This window comes from Pteropus vampyrus, unplaced genomic scaffold (assembly GCF_000151845.1).
Source record: "Pteropus vampyrus isolate Shadow unplaced genomic scaffold, Pvam_2.0 Scaffold170, whole genome shotgun sequence".
NCBI classification, from domain to species: domain Eukaryota; kingdom Metazoa; phylum Chordata; class Mammalia; order Chiroptera; family Pteropodidae; genus Pteropus; species Pteropus vampyrus.
In genome coordinates this window covers 4,078,712-4,096,626 of record NW_011888951.1, presented here as the reverse complement: position 1 = coordinate 4,096,626, position 17,915 = coordinate 4,078,712, and the positions used below count along the sequence as shown (strand labels likewise).

At 33.5% G+C, this 17,915-nt stretch overlaps 1 protein-coding gene across 6 annotated transcripts in view; it reads left to right on the top strand.

Moving 5' to 3' along the window:
• The window catches only part of ZFYVE9 (zinc finger FYVE-type containing 9), a 124,820-nt gene that overhangs the window by 13,529 nt on the left and 93,376 nt on the right, over positions 1–17,915 (top strand). For all 6 annotated transcript variants that reach the window (XR_896492.2, XM_011370490.2, XM_023536779.1 and 3 more), the window contains exon 2: positions 16,763–16,868. The gene's annotated coding sequence lies outside the window, so the exon portion shown is untranslated. The remainder of the gene's footprint in view (positions 1–16,762; positions 16,869–17,915) is intronic.

Below are 17,915 nucleotides of genomic sequence, written 5' to 3'. Positions count from 1 at the left end.
CATACATATAAATGTCAACACAGTGAAAAAGGCATACTAAGACATTATGTTTTGGTGTTATTATGAACATAGTTTTTTAAAATTGAGATTTAGTTTACATATAGCATTGTATTAGTTTCAGATGTACACATGTTTCTATATATGTGTGAAAATTATTTTGACCTCATATACTTCTTGAGTCTTGTGGATCTCCAGGAATTTGTGGACCACACTTTGAGAACCACTTGGAATAAGCTAAGCTCATCCCATTTTGTGCTTGGATGATTTTAAGGAGCCTGAACTTTATAAGACTACCTAGCTTGTTTTTAAACTTTTGTACATTCAATAACCTGGTTGGATAAACTCCACTGAATATTTAACTGACTTAATCATTTAAAATGTTTTAATAATATAGTGCTTAACCTGCACCTTTCCATGTTTTTAGTCTGAATACTTTACTGCTTGCTCATACACCTATTCTACACCGATGTCTTAAAAAAAATTACTAGTTTTAAGATTTGCATTGCATATTTTCTTACTCTGAACAACCTCAAAGTATAGCAGTTGATCTTTTGACATTAAAATCCTGTGAGATTCTTGCAAAAAAAATCTGTTTCTCCAGCTCCTTTTGGAAAAGGCAAATAAATTTAGGATTAGGGAATATTTTCAGCAGATTCTTGAAATGAAAGCAATCAGAAATATTAGTTTTGTTGTAGTATTTTATGTGTTTTGTCATCATACCTAAAACAGTGGTTTCCGTGTGAAATTTGGAGCTGCCTTAGGAGTGATGTGGGACTTTTCATTTAGTGTAGTCCTCGTTTAGGGAAACTATTATTAAAATCCTTTATAAGTGAAAATTGAAAATAGGAACAAATGAAGTTTTTGTTACACATTAGGTTCCTTAATAGCAAATTCTAGATAGATTATCAAGATTCTTTTAGTATATTGAAATTTTATTGCATTGATTTTTGTCAGAAATAATTGGCAGTTGCCCAGCCTTAACCTGCTCTCCCCACTAACCTCTCACGCTCATTTACTCCTTTTCCCCTCGTTTAATCTACTTTTAATCCTTGCCATTCCTTCTGCTAGGAACTCTCTTCCTCTAGATATTCGTAGAGTTTCTTCTTGATATCAAGATCTTGACAGAAATGTCACCTCAGTGAGACCTTTTCTGGCTGCCCCTGTCTAAAATTGTATTCGCTAATCTTTCCTTTTTTTATTTTCCTCCTTAACGTGCATCATCTAGTGTATCATATATTTTACATGTTTATGTTGTTTATTATCCATTTGCATCCATCAGAATGTAAGCTCCATGAAGGCCAATGTTTTGTGTATGTGTATATATTGTTGGATTTGGCTTGCTGTTATTTCATTGAGGATTTTTACATGTATATTCCTAAGGGATATTGGTCTGTGGTTTTATTAAGAGTCTGTGTCTGATTTGGTATCAGGGTAATATTGGCCTCATAGAATGAATTGGAAAGTGTTCTCTACTGTTTTTTTGCTGGAGGAAGTGAGTTTATGAAATTGATATTAATTTGCTTTTGAAATATTTTATAGGAATCACCATTGACACCACCTAGGCTTGCTATGGAAGTTTTAAAATTTAACTTGTGGGAAGTTTTAAAATTAATAATTCAATCTCTTGTTTATAGGTCTGTTCAGAGTCTCTATTTCTTTTTATGTCAGTTTTAGTAGTTTCCTAGAATTTAGTTCATCTAGGCTGTCTAATCTGTTGATGTTCAATTGTTCATAGTATTCTTTTATAATCCTTTTTAAAATCTCTTATAAATTATAATCTTATAATTTCTGTAAGGTCAATATTAATGGCCCCACTTTCACTTCTGATTTTAGTAATTTTAGTCTTCTCTCTTTTTTTTCAGTCAGTCTAGCTAATGGTTTGTCAGTTTTGGTGATCTTTTCTGAGAACCAACTTTTGGTTTTGTTGCTTTTCTCTATTTTTATTTTATTTATTTCCATTCTAATCTTTGTTATTTCCTTCCTCTGCTTGCTGGAGATTTAGTTTGTTCCTCTTTTTCTAATTTCTTAAGGTGGAGAGTTTGGTGTGTTGTGTTTGCATTCTTATTAATCTCAGAATATTTTCTAATTTTCCTTGTGATTGATTATTTGACCTATTGGTTTTTTAATGAGTTGTTTAATTTCCACAGATTTTTAAATTTCTTAAATTTCCTTCTGTTAATTGATTTCTAATTTCATTCATTGTGGTCAAAAAACGTACTTGGTATGATTTCAGTGCTTTTAAATTTATTGAGACTTGTTTCGTGGCTTAATTTATGGTCTCTCTTGACCCATGTGCACTTGAGAAGAATATGTATCCTGCTGTTGTTGGATGGGGTGTTCTGTAGATGTTGTTAGGTTTAGATGGCTTATAATGTTCACATTTTCTATTTCCTTGCTAAGTTTCACCCTAGTTTTGTCCATTATTGAAAGTGGAATATTGAAGCCTAGGACGATTATTGTTGAATTGTCTTTTTCTCATTTCAGTTCTGTCAGTTTATGCTTCATGTATTTTGGGGCTATGTTGTTAGGTACTATAGCTTTAATTCTGATTCATAATATGGATTGGATTCTATGTATGTTAATACTTTTGATAACTAAATAAAATTGATCCCATCATATATGCTGTGAACAATAAATGGAATTTATTTTGATATTGCTTTGATGCTTAAATAATTTTGACTAGTTATATACATAATTGTTAATATAAATTACATAAAGAAGCACTTGTCTCTGAGAAGACAACTTCACTGGAGCAATGGTTCATTATAAGGGTTTATGTGCATGAGAGTCACAGTGAACTGTAGCAGTTTAAACATTGCTGAGATACAGTATTTAATTACTTTGTCAATGTATTTTTATTGAGATTAAAGGGCAGATGATAGTAATGTTCCTTGACTGTTTCTGGAAGAATTTAAATCAGTACCCATTATTATTAAACTATTAACAGTATCTACCTTTCATAAAACCAAGCCCTAAATCATATCTGGCTTAGGAAGAAGAAGCAAATAGAGAACTATGGATGTTATTTCTTTTTAATCTTCATAACAATCCTTTGATATATGGGTGGTATTTCTCTCACTTTACAAATGAGCAAATTGAAACTCAGATTTATTAATTTGACTAAGGTCACTGGTAAATGCTCTTTTCATTTTCTATCATTCTTTTAGTCTTTGATTTAACAAACACATCAGACTTTGTAGATGCAGCCATAACCCTGTCAGATTGATCCTTGCTATCATGAAGTGAATTGTTTGGTGGAGTCATTTTACTGAATATTTGAGCTGTATTTTATGTAGTAACGATATATATCTGTAGAATACTTTATAAATACTTTTGCGTGATCTAATTTTATAATTCTTATTTGTGACTCAGGTGGATTAGATACTGGTATTATTTCCATTTGAAAACTGAGGGAAACTGAGACTTAGGGATATTAAGGTCACATGGTTAGTAAATGGCTGAGCCAGCACTTAGTTCCAGGTCACCTGACTCCAAGAATCCTGTACTTCTTCCATTACACTACATTGTCTTATTGTTTCACATGAAACTATCAGCCTAGATCCTCAAGAGTGATATCTTGGAAAGTAATCAGTCTAGCAGCATTTAGCAAAGCAGAGCTCTAACAGGCAGGGCATATGGGAAGAGAAAAAAAACCAAGAGGCTCAAACAGTTGTGTCTGTGTCTAGTGTGTTGAAATGGACTTTTTCTTAAATAATGCAGTGAGAAGAAATGCTTTGGACAGACTACAACATGAGAGATATTGCACAGACATGGTCTCGGCAGCACTTAGATGGGCTCAGGGCACATACAGTAACAGTGGGCCTATTTTTTTTTTTTTTAATCCCCTCCTTGAACAAAGATTTGACAGATGGTGAATTTAAGATAAAGGGACTCAAACAATACTCAACCCTGTACAGAGCTGTCTGCAGTTACAAATCAGTGAGTAATCTTTATATGAGGAAGGGATTGCATGTTTTACATTGACTACCTCAGCTACTTTCATGCAGATACAGAGATAGCGATCTACTCAGTAAAAACATTTGAATGCTTCCTCTGTGTAAAAGTTCTTTCTGTTAGGCATTGTGGGAGTGATACCTATATAAGTATGACACCATCCTTGCTCACAAGGAGCTTGTAACTTAGTAAGAAGATTTTGCATTCATTCAAACAATACTTGTTTATCTAGAGTCTATTATGTATCAGACCTTATACCAGGTGTTTAGGAGACAAGAGTGAATAACAGAAACTGCCTCTAAGCCTTTAGCTTATACTCTGCATTGCAGGGAGAGTATTTCTTTACCTCCTTCCCCTAAGTCTAAACAATTAGTAACAATTTTAAAGGAGAGAGCAGGACCTGAAATTCTCTTATGTGACTTGTTCACAAATGAACTTGATAGCCTGTGGGTCAGAGCTTAAGTGTCATACTAGAAAATAATATATGCGTCATGTTTAACAGTCAAAGGATTAATTCCCAGGGTATGTAAAGACTGTTCAATCATTAAGAAAAATACAAATATTCCAACAGGAAAAAAAGGGCAAAGGATTTGAAAAGATCACAGAATAGGAAATACAAAAGGTAAAAATATATGTCAGTCTTACTAGTAATCAGAGAAATGATTCAATAATGAAATACTATATTATTGGCAAAAATAAAGGTTGATAATAGTAGGTTCAAATAATAATGATAAGAAGACTTTGAGTACTTTCTCTGTGGCAGGCACAATTCTGTGAAGTAGGTGCTCTTATTACTGCTCTCAAGGAACTTGACCAAGGTCAGACATCTAGTACTGGTTGAGCCCAAATTTGAACTCTGGCAAATCTGTCTCTAGAGCACTCTTAATCACCAAAGCAGTGCCCTTGTCTGTGTTGGTTACCATCGTGCTGTATGCTCAGCCTCTAGAACAATGCCTGCCACAGAGAAAACACTTAAATATATGTCGAATCAATTTTTACAATGAAAATGTATTAGGCACACCATTTTGGAGTATAATTTGTTAGTATCAAAAAAAAAAGGACACACACTAATGACTCAGTAATTCCAGTTTTTAATGCGCATGTTAAATAAACTAAGGAGGTATGTACAAGGGTATTCATGGTTGCATTCTTGATAATTGTAGAAAAATAAGGGAAAATGTAAATGCTTACCAGTGCTATAAATAACTAACATATTTGTAGTTATGTAGCTACATATAACTTTTAAATATAACTAAATAAAGCTGTGATTCTAGATGATGGAAAAGTAAAAAAATACCATGAAAATAGCAGAGAAAACATGGGTGAATATATTATTGCAATGAGGAAGGCTTTTCTAAGTATGATATGAAATGCAGAAGTATGATATGAAATGCAAAAGAGAAGAATGATGAATTTGACTCCTTAAAAATGTAAGATTTCTGTGTAGAAAAAAGAACAAACTGGGACAAAGATTCTAAACATATATATAAAGAATATTTATAAGTATTTTGTTGAAAGGCCAATAAACATATGAAAGTTGTAAATAGATATTCAGCCTTTATTCATAATTAAAAATACAAATAAGAAAATTGGGTCCCATTTCCTACCTGTGCAATTGGCAAAGATTGATGTTACTCAGTAATTATGAGCTTATAGAAAAAATTCTTCAACTTTTTGGGGAAATATTATAAATCAGCATAGTATGTTTGGTGGAAATTTTGGCAATATTTATTAAAATTTGAGATATATATTACCTTTCAAATTCTACTTTTAGTGATTTGTTATATATTAAAGTGTAAAGATACATGTACAAAGATTCATTATGTTGTGTATAATTATAAAAATATGAAAATAAGATGTTTATTGGTAAGGATGAGAGTTAAATTGTAGTACATCCGTATAATGGAATGCTATTCAGCTGTTTAAAAAGACTGGCAAATCTAGATGTACATACATGCCTTATTTCACACTGCTCTGTTGGTGCTGATTGATTATAATGCTATGTTAAATAATGTGTGTAGGAATATATTGTAACAGTAGACATGTATATATTTTAAAACTCCATCCTACTTTGTATGGTGATAGATGGTTATAGACTTACGGTGGTGATCATTTTGCATCATTATATTATACACCTGAAACTGATATACTGTTGTATATCAACTCTACTTCAATTTAAAAAAATCTATTATAGTACCCTGTTGATCTATATCTCTTCCCTGCTCTGCGTACTATTATTTGTAGTGGGAACATTAATAATTTCGGACAGACTATAGTCTAGTATTTATATGTTATTAAACTAGACTTTTCCTCTTTTTTTCTTTTACTAGCAAAACAGTGAAAGAGGATTGTTGTTCTCAAATATATACATAACCAGTGGTTAGAGTCTGGGACACAAAACCAGATTCCCTGGGTTCAAATACTGGCTCTGCTATTGTGAGTTACTTTGTGCAAGTTAACTTCTTTTTGCCTTCATTTTCTCATTATTCATTCAACAAATATTTGAGTGTTTCCTGTATTCCAGGTACTACTCTATATGCCAGTGATACAACAAGGAAAATTAAGACAAAATCTATGTTCTTTGTGGTATATGCACATTCTGGAGGGCTTAATTCTATACTTAACTATTTAAGGTTGTTAAGAGGATTAAGAGTTCAATACCTGAAAAGCACTTGGAACAGTGACTGGTGCATAGTAAATGGACAATAAATGATATTATTCCCCCCTCCTCCCTCACAAAAGAGTGTTGATTTATTAACTATTTTATAGAAGTTTTTGTTAAATACAGTGACATTAAAGGCTATATGAAACAATCTATTTCAGTATATTCTTACATTTGTCCTTATTCTGGATGTACTCCTACACTCTCATTGAGTTCTAACTTGTCAGATTGTACTGTACATTATTGCCAGTGAACCTTAACATATCATGTTGCAGAAGCTCTCAGCCAACAAGTGTAAGTGTTCTACCACCTTAATTTGAGTGCTAATATCATACAGCTGATATTTTACAGTTTGACAGAAATCATTATGGAGTTATAAGAGCTATGCAGGAAACCTAGTTTGATGGGTCAAAGGGGGGCTTCCTTGAAAACTTGAGATTTAATCTGAGACCTGGGGGTTGAGTGAGTTTGTATTAGCCAGAGAGTCAGAGGAGTGGGAAACAGCAATCCAAGGAGGGGGGACATTATGAATAAAGGACCAGAGGTGAGAAAGAACATGATATTCTTGAGGACTAAGAAGATGTCAGTGTAGATGGAGAGAAATAGAAAGGAAAGTAGCAAAAGAATAAGTTGGAGAGTTAGGCAGGGGTTAAATTATGCAGGACCTTATAAAGTCATAGGAGTTTTGGTATTATTTTAAGTGCAATAGAAAACAATTGAAGAATTTCAAGTAGAATAATCACCTGATTATCTCTTTTAAAAGATGTCTGTAACTGCTGAGTGGAAAATGGGTTGGGGGAGGATGTGGCAAAGTAGATAAGAATAGAACATTGAAAAGATCATTTAAGTATCTAGTTGTGGAAAAATGGTGGCTTGGACCAAAGTCGTGGTTGTAGGTAGAGTAAATGGATTTTCAACAATTTTAGGAATTAATTGAATGTTGATGGTCAGCATCATGGAGAAGGAGGGATAGAGAATGACTATATCATGAGCAGTTGGGTAGATGATATATGGAACAGAGAAGAAACAGTGTTGATTAGTATGAGAGTAGGTGTACATAATGAGTTTGAAATGTCTGTGAGACACAGAGACAATGAATAGGCACTGTATGTATAGGTTTAGAACCCAGAAAAGAGGTCTGAAGTGGATAAAAGGAAATTGGGACTTGTTAACAGATGGCGTTTGAGGCAATGGTAAATAGAGTTCCTTTGGAAAAGAATATAAATCAAGAAAAGAGGACAGTACAGAACTCTTGAGTAATTTTAACATTTAAGATTAGGTAGAAGAGAAGGAGTTGGATGAAAGTGAGAAGGAGATGTCAAAGAAGTAGGAGAAAATCATAATTTTTAGTGTCACATAAAACATAGAAGAAGAGTTTCAGCAAGAGGGAGAATGTGATCTATAATTGAATGTGGCCAAGATGGAGAAAGAGGCCAGAAAAGAATGGGGGCATGCTTGGAACTGAGTGGGGAGACATTGAGAGTTGGCAGCTTTTGTGAAAATATTCCTCTTACATGTGAAGGGTTCACTCACTTTGAAATTTGAGGTGTAGTGAAACATCCAGATGGAGATGTGGTTTGTCAGGTAGGTGAAGCTTTGATTCTGGAATTTAAGCGAGAGGTGAGGATTAGAGAAATCTGAGTCATTCAAATGGAGAGGGTAGTTGAAGACTTTAGAAGAAAAGGGAGCCAAAGATAGCACTGGGAGAGCACCTACAGTTAAGAGATTTTCTTTGAATTGTCATTGAATAATATTGTAATGTTTATAGTACAAGTAATTTGCACATGGACTTGTTTCATCTAACTCAGCATCCCAAGCTTTGGCTGATATAATTTCTAGTTATGCTCTTCTTAAATTTGACATTGTTAAAAGTAAAATATAGTGCTCTAAATGTTCACAAAAAGTTATAAAGACAGGAGCATACCTAGTATCTAATTTTACTGCAGTTATTAAGGTATACCTACCAATCTGGCTAGTTTTCCAATAGTACTGGTATGCGAAACACATCACTTGTAGTGATTGGATTAGTGGTGAGTCATAACTCTGCTTTACATATTCTCTTGTTATTGCTATTGGTGCACACATTCTATGGTATTCAAGTTATATCTTCCTGTCAGTCTGTTACCTACAGTGATCCAGATGATAGGACCCTACCCCTAATGAATTTATCGCTTGTGTATTATACTCCCATTCCTCAATTTACACTTTTTTTTTTAACATGAGTTTTTTTTTTTACATGTGGTAAATATTCCCCCGTGTTTACACAGTCTCATTTTATGCGTTTCCATTATTGGCAACTGCTCTTTATAAAAAACAATAGCTTAACAGCAACGTACAAAGAACTAATACTTACACAATTATTAATGATCTTCCCATTCATTGGATTACAAAACAACATGGGTGACTACTGATATTTCTCCGGATTGGTTTTACAAACGTTTTGCTGTAGAAGCTGAAAATTATATGAAGGAAAAATGTCTTCCTGTTAAAATACTTTTAGGTAATGCATTTGGTCATCCACGCAATTAGAACATCCATATATAAAAGTCATATACAATATTTGCCACCAAATACAACTTCCTTGATCCAACCTTTAGATCAAGTTGTTATTTCCACCTTTAAGATTAATCATATTAAATGGAGTTTTAATGATGTTTTTTAATAAACTTAAAGATAATGAATCACTTATAGTTACAGAAGCCTGGAATAAATACACAGTTTTAAGTTGTATCAAGAATATTGCTTTAGCTTTGAGTGATATAAATGCTTGCTAGAAAGCATTATGGCCAGAAGTGGTTGTTCCAGGGAATATGGTTCCAACAACTGAAGAAGGATTAACTGGCATTATTAATTTATTAAATAAATTCAAGAAGAAGGCTCTGACAATTTAAATGTAGGTGACATTAATGAATTAATGGTTGATCATAAATTAACTGATAATGAATTAATTCACTTAATATCTGAAACCCATCCTACCAATGAATACGGACGGCAGTGACCTTGAACCAGTTTCATTCACTCCAGAAAATATTTACAAAGCTCTTCAATTGGCCACAAAACTGGAAACTGCAATTCTAGATATTGATCCAAACATCCAACAAGCCTTAAAATTTCAAAAAGATTTTTTAAAATGTTGTAGTGACTATCATAGAATTTATGAAAACTTAGCAAAAGATGGAGTTGGAAAAGATCACCCAAACATAAATAATGAAACTGAAGTAGTACTTCCAAATATTTCGAGCAATGAAGATAGTGACTTTGTGCCAATTAAAAAAGACTAATTGCTTTAGATTACAGTATAGACACTGACAGCAAATATAATTTATTTATTTTTTCTGAATTTCCATTAGCATTTTTGAAATAGTGAAATATTTTTATGACTTTATATCAGACTATTTCTTCAGTAATTTTTTTCGTATTGGCAGACTCTTTTTTTACGTGGTTTTCTTCTGCATAAAAAAAAGACACGTGGAACAGATAATCCTCGTAAATCGAGGGATAGATGTATACTTGTAAATCATAGTGTCAGAGTTAGTGTCTGATCTTTGAAATTTTAGATATACAATGTAGATTGAAACTGATTTTGATGTTGTTTGTCTCAATTTATATCATACTATTGGGATATTTTTGTTAAGATTTTTGTTACATGTTAAAGCAGGTTAATTAACTGGTTAGGTTGTTAGGTTTCCCCTGAACATGGCACTTTGTCTTGTAATAAAAATTATGTGTGTATATGGGGTGAGAGGCAGGCAACTCTAGATTCTCTTGGCAAAGATAATCCAGTTAGATATCTGCTGTCTAGAAATTAGACATATGAAGTTAATTAATGGTTCAGTCATGAACAAATAGTTTATATGCTACTTTAGGGATGTTGTAGATCTAAATAGTATCTGGTCCTGTGCCATATAAATTCACTTATGTGGTCTTGAATCTTATTACTCCAAACATGAGAATTATACTTGTACTTTTGTGCCACTCTCAAATCAGTTGCTGTTCTAGAGATTTGAGTGCATTATGTATACTTGATACAGTTGTTATCATGTTTCCTAACATTTGTTAAACTACTGTGCTTTTCGATTAGTGTTTAATAGATGAAACAACTACCTGGTTCTGCTAGCTCTTGACCAAGAATTCAGTGTTTGTGAAAGATACCAGATTGATATCCTGGAAATTGAAGCCCTGTGTGAATTGTGGGGCAGCAACAATGTCAACTTCCCAGATCCTGCTCTCTTAATGTACTTTGGTCTTTATTTGCAGGAATAAAGCTCTTCTCAAAGATTATCTCATTTCTTTTTTCTGCCACTGTGAGCGAGTGAGTGTTCATATTCAAAAGGTTTTATTTTAGGATCAAATATACTTAGCCTCTTCAGAAAGTTAAACAGTCAAGGTTACTTTTTTGTTCCTATATTTCTTTTCATTGTTCAAATTTGAATCGATCACTTAAAACCAGTGGCCCTGATGGGTTATTAAGTGTAAACAAACTAGTTTGCTAGTTTATTTTATGGCTCAAATCACACTGTCTTTCTCTTCTAATTCTTTCACACAAACTACTTTTTGACTATGAATAATGATAGATACCATTTATTGAGCACTTATATATCAGATCTAAGCAAGGCACTTTATATAAACACATTGTTCTGAAAACAGTGGCGTTGTTAAATGATAAAGCATAAATTTAAACCTGGATTGCCAGTCTTCCTCCAGTGTTCTTTCACCAAGCTCCAATGACTACTCATAAAGGTGTTCATTTGGATTAAATGTCAGACAGACAGATCTATTACATGTTAGTAATGCTTGATTTAGAATTCAAGCATAAATACCAGTTTTGCTGGATATTCCATTGTTGCATTCATAGATACCCTTGAATCACACTTTTTCTTTAAAGGTAAGTAATCAGACTCATACGAGCTGTCTGAAGAGTTGTGATTATGGATAAAAAGCCTTGATAAAACATGGTTTAAGTTTGAACAGTTCTTCAGTATGCAAATTAATGATTTTATATTGGTATTAATAAACTTTAAAATAGTAAGTACATTAGAGCCTTAACAGTCTCAGCACAACTCTTGTATGGAACAATTTCCTAGGTAGAAGTACTTTGCAAGTAAGTTCTTTAGTTATTTTACTGTGTGTCACAAGTGGTTATGAGCATTTATTCTGTGCCAAACATTATGCCATATACTAGAGATGTAATGATAAATAAGACAGAAGCATCCCTATACGGAAAAACCTCAATAGCCTGTAAGGGGGAGACAAGTAGTTAAAAAAAAGTTCATAATTCAGTTGATAACTGCTGTAATAGAGGAAGCAAAATATATGTAAGAAAGAAGGGCCACCTATCCCAGACCTAGATCAGAAGGGCTTCACTGAAGATGTGTTGTGTAGGGTAAGATAAAGAGGATAAGTAAGAATTAGTCAGGTAACAGTGTCAGAGGCAGAGTATTTCAGGCCTTAATAATAATGAGTGAACACCTGGTTTGTTTTGTTTTTTTATAACAAGTTTTATTGAGATATAATTTACATAACATAAAATTTCACTCTTTTAAAGTATATGTTCAGTTGTTTTCAGTCTATTAATAGGGTTGTGCAACCATCACCAATGTCTAATTCCAGAACATTTTCACTCCCAAAAAAACCCGATCCCCACTTCCCCCGTCCCCACCCCTATCCCCCATGCCTGTTAACAGCCACTCCCTGTTTCCTCCTCTCCCTAGGCCCTGGCAACCACGAACCTACTTTCTGTCTCTCAGGATTTGCCTATCTGGACAATTTGTATATATAGAACCATAAAATATGTGGTCTTTTTCACTGGCTTCTTTCACTTAGCATAATGTTTTCAAAGTTCATCCATGTGTCAGTATAAATGCCTGTTTTGAGGAATGGAGAAGGGCAAGATTGAGAATCAAAAGTTCAGTTGATCAGGATGACCAGTGAATAGAGCAAAAATTTGAGAATGGAAGGTGTCATACTAGAGAGGTAACAGAAACCAGCACTATGTTATAGAGGTGTGGACTTTATTCTGAGGGCCATAGGATACTATTGAATGGTATTAAGTACAAAAATAATATAATCAGACTTGTGTTTTGTATTTGTATAGAGAATAGGCTAGATGGATAAAAAACGGGTATGGGACAGGAAGACTAGTTAGGATTCTTGCAAAAATCTGGGCAACAGAAAGATGGTAGTGTGGTATATGGCAGTGGGAATAGAAAGAAGTGAATGGATTTGAGAGATTTAAAAGGGAAGATTGATGAGATTTGGTGTTAGATTGAATGTAGAGGTGGGGAGAAGGAGAGGTAGTATCTAGAAGGGCACTCAAGTTTTGAGGTTAGTGAGCCAAATGGATAATGATGCATAGACTCATTTAGGAGCTGGCTAGCTAAATGAGTTCCTGGGATGCTAATCTATAAGGAGTACTAAAATGGTACTGGAAAGTTAATGTAATGGGAAACAATACATTTATCAGAACTTTACTAGAACTCTTCTTAGTAGTAGAGTACTGTATGTTTAGGGAAAAACTTTGATAAACTATAGTAGAAGGTAAGGACAACCTCCCCCTGCCTGCCCCCCCCCGCCCCCACTTTAGCTTCTTGAATAATGAGATATTTCCTAAACTGTAAGAAGTCCAAAGTCTGTTTTATTGAATAGGATTTGCAAATTTGGAGTTAGCATTAAATTGCTCAGTAAAGGAGAGGCTGCGATCAGTGTGTCTTTTTTTACCCCTGTCTCTCTTATGGTTCTAATCCTTTTCTTTAGACTGTTTATATAAGATTGGGTTGAAGAGTAACGACTTACTAAACTGTTACATATATCTATTGCTATATAATAAACTACACCAAAACATAGTGTTTTCAAACAGCAACTTTATTATCTCTTGTGGTTCTGGGAAATAACTGGACTTAGCTAGGTGGTTGTCTCTTAGGGTCTTCATGCAGTTGTAGCCAGACAGTGGCTGAGGCAATAGTCATCTTGAGGTTTGCTCATTCACATATGTGAGGTTCATGGGCCAGGTCACCTACATAGTGGCCTTTCAATGTAGTCTCTCTGTCATGATAACTAGATTCCAAGAGTGAGTATCTCAAAAGGACCAGGCAGAAACTGTATTAGCTTTTGTGACCTAGCCCTGGAAGTTACCATTAGTGTCCTTCCTGTTTTGCTCTTTTAGTTGGGTAGTCATGAAAATCTGCCCAGGTTTAGAGTAAGGGGATATAGATTTCACCACTCTTGTAAGAAAATCATGTGGGATGGGAGTTGTTGTAGCAGCCATCTTTGGAAATATAATCTGCCACATCTACCTTGAGACCCTTCCCAGACTAGGATAGGGAACCAAGAAAGAGGGCTTTGGAATATTGAATGCAATTTTGTACATATTGAGTTTAATTTCTTGCCAAACTTCCTGGTGAAAATGTTAAGTTTGATTACTAAACAGATACTAATTTTATTCTGTGATGAACAGAATTAACCAGAGCCAAGATAGAAAACAATATTTAACTGAGATTTTTGTCTAGTTTAGCCCCCTCATTTTGTCTTTTTTTTTTGGCCAGGATTTTGGAAATTATTACCTTCACAAATCTCTTATGTTATAAACATGTCCACATCAGAGATTCCTGTAAATTGATCTTATATCTTAAACATCTTTGTTAATGTCATTTTCCTTATATTTATTTAAAAAATAAAATCTTGGTATCTTAATTTTAGATGATTCTTCTTTCTTTTCCCCCATAGTATAGTTAAAATTTAATCATATATCCTAGGGAGATAATTTTTTTAAATCTTCGTCTTTCTTATTTCCTTCTTTTATCAGTTTTCATACTTGAAAGTAAAAATTTAAGTAGCTTGGGTTTTTATTAATTGAAATTCATATATCTTAAATTTATGTATTTTTCCTTTTATTAATAAGTAACATACATTCATCCTAAGAAAAATTAGGACTATAGAGGCTTGAAAACAATGTAAATCTCTCATACACTAATTGAGAGATTCTCTATTATATTTTGGTGGATATTTTTAAAAACTTTTAAGTTTTTCCCCAAATATAGAGTCTTAACCATTTGTACCATTTTATAAATTGCTCCTCTCATGTGACATGTAGATTTTCCCTAGTAGTTTACTATTTTAAACATCAGTCTAAGAGTTAACTTATTCTGTACCTTTTCTGTTTATCCAGTTATTTCTTTAAGATAAATCTCTAGAAGTTAGTTATTATGTCAAAGGATCTGTGTTTATATAATAATGATGAACGTTCCTATTTAAATTCTTTTCACTTTTTTCTCTCCCGCTAGAGAATTTCTCTTTTTTATTTCTCTCTTGTATTTGCTTACTGTTCCTCTCACCTATAATATACATTCACAAATACTTCTTAGGGAGAAAGAAATCATCACCATGAGATTGATTACTTAAATATGGACTTCATTAATTTTATACAACTTATTTCTTCATGACATATCTGTTGAGCACTATGAGGTACACTCTGAGTTACAGAGAATGAAGACAGAGCCCTTGTTCTCGATGAATTCACAGTCCAGTGGAGGAGATAGACATTCTAGGCATATACAGATAGATAGATATTCTAGGCATGTACAGAGTTGAAAGTAGAATGATTAAGGAAAATGTAGTGTGAAGTCATAGATGTAAAGTTGAGACCAGTTTGCCATCTGTGTGATTTTCACCCAGTCACATTTAAGCTGCGTAGGGGAATGTGTGACTATAGGTAGACAGTTGGACTGAACCAGGCTTGAGGCTTTTCCAGCTTAGGCTGGAAAGTCAGAGGGATATGATAACAGAAGAAAAACTTATGATATTTGGGACAGTTACACGATGTTATGGGACTTGCATCATACATTAAAATATACATACATGTACAGGATTTGACTTTGAATCTATAAAGTTAATTTTATTTGTTTTTAAAAAATCTTTAATTAGCTAGGTATTAAAGGAGAGGACCTCACTTTTGCCTCATTTTCATTTTGACTTTGGTTTTTCTACCCCACACAGCCCTTTCCTACTTCTGATACGATTTAGTTCTTTTTGATAGATGCAAGTCTATTTCTTAGTATCAAGAGGTCTTTTCATTTAGAGTATATAGCATGTGCATATTTTTTTCAAGTTCTCAAGATGGGAAAACCTTTCACCAGTGATTTTCATTTTATATTTTTTATTGGTTTCTAGAATTTTAGGCCTTTTTCTTACTCTCTTATTTTTTAATAAGCACATAATTTTAATATCAGATAATGATATTATGTTTGTAAAATGTCAGCAAATTTCTTTTAGTACTTCAGTTTATCTTTAAAATTAAGTGATGTTCATTAGATCATCTCTAACATACTTTCTCATTCCGAAAATTCTATGACTATATGTTAGATATTTTATACAGATAATATGAGATTCTTAGTTTTATTCTGGTTAGTTTCTATTACTAATCTTGTTGAAGGCTAAATTAGACTCTTAAAGAATTTCGAATTATCTCTGAGCAGTTATAGAGGCATTCGTTGGACTACTGTAACTTCATGGATATTGTCATATATATATAGAAGGAGGAAATAACATTTGAGAAAGCTTTGTCTTTTGCATACCCCTGATAGTAAAAGATAAAATTGGGTTAATAGAGTCGTTGCTTCTAAGCAGTGGAAGAAAACAAGAATCATAAGAGACTCCGCTTGGGGGAAAAGCAGTGTTTGGCGATAAAAATTTTAGCAGGAATCTTTTTAATACCATTTTAGGAATTCTGTATCGATAGAGAAAAAAATCACACTAACAACTTTTCCTGTTAAGCAGCAGTTTTGGTAGCTCTAGATTCTTGGAAGGCCTATTGTCATATAAAATCAGTGGTATTTTTATGAATTAACATAGTTAAAGACATTGGATATAAAGTGCTTGCCTTGATGTTTTACTTTGTATGATCCATTGAAAATAAGTGTGCAGAAATTCTTAAATGTTCATTGAAACATTGATTTAATTAGCCTTCTTAGAAAATAAAATGTGCCTGCTGCTGCATTCCATGCTGGCCACATCTTTGAATGTAAAGATGTAATTGTAATTTATTGTTTAAGCACCATAGCTTTTATTTGTCTGGCTATGATACGTTTTATATGCAGAAAATTAGGGCTTATTGCTTTAGCAGATGTAATGAGCAATGTGCTTTTTCTTTAGGATCCAACAGAGCATACTGAATCAGCAGGACTGGCTGATGGTGCAGCAAGCATCATGAGTAAGCACAGAGAAGTCTGTTCCTTATCACGTGTGTAAGGGGGAAAAGGTAAGAAAATCAGTGTTCTTATTTCTTTTAGACATTGAACTTAAGAAAACAACTAGATCTGTAGAAAATAATGCTCATGTATATAAGCTGCTTGATTTGTATAACTTTGCCTCTTATTAAATCAGTAATGTAGTTTTAAAAAAAACGTTTTGACTTAAATTCAGAGCAAAAGGATATTTTTAAATTACTGTTGCATTATGTCAAAAATGCTAATTTCTCTACTAGTGCTTGATTTCTCCCTTTTAAAGTCAACTTCTACCTTGAGCATAGAAAGGTAATTTCAGCATGAAAAAGAACGTGGATTTGAGGAATATTTTTAGGAGAAAATAGTACTATATCTACCCAATTAATACCATTTATATTTCTTAGTCATCATATAAGAACTCAACAGGTAAAGCTAATTTGGGGGCAGTGAATTAGCTAGAAATATAGATTTAATTATATTATTTTGTATTTTTAGATTAGTTATGAAGAGCAATACTTTCAAATAGAAAATAAATTTTATTAGTTCTTCTAGAGCAGGAACCATTGCCTTTTTCCTGACTACCCCTGATTATTTCAGGAGTAGAAAATGCTGGTAGGATGGAGAGTGTGTAGGTGAGGTTAGTTTTAGAAACTGATTATGTCATTCACTAATGGAGTGTCACATACTCTGGTTCTGGTTTTCCATGTAATCTTTGAAGATAGAAGCATGGGTCTGACAGCGTGGAACAGGAGACTGAGCTCCTTTTCTCTTTAGTTAAGACTTGAGCAAAGGCACTTAGCAATAGTGCCTTTCTCACCAAAGCTTCTGAGCCTGCAGTTGGCGAGGTAGCCTTTTCATATGGGAGTGTGAGAAGGAAGTGCAGTGCCTTTCTCTGTCTTCACCTAGCAAAATGTTATTCTTCAGGCATCACCTCTTCAGGAAGTTTTCACTCGCTGCAAAGACTGTCAATAAATAATCACCAATAATAAGTTATTGTAATATTTGTTACTGAAGCCTGCCCTACCCCGAGAGAGAGAGAGAGAGAGAGAGAGAGAGAGAGAGAGAGAGAGAGAGAGAGAGAG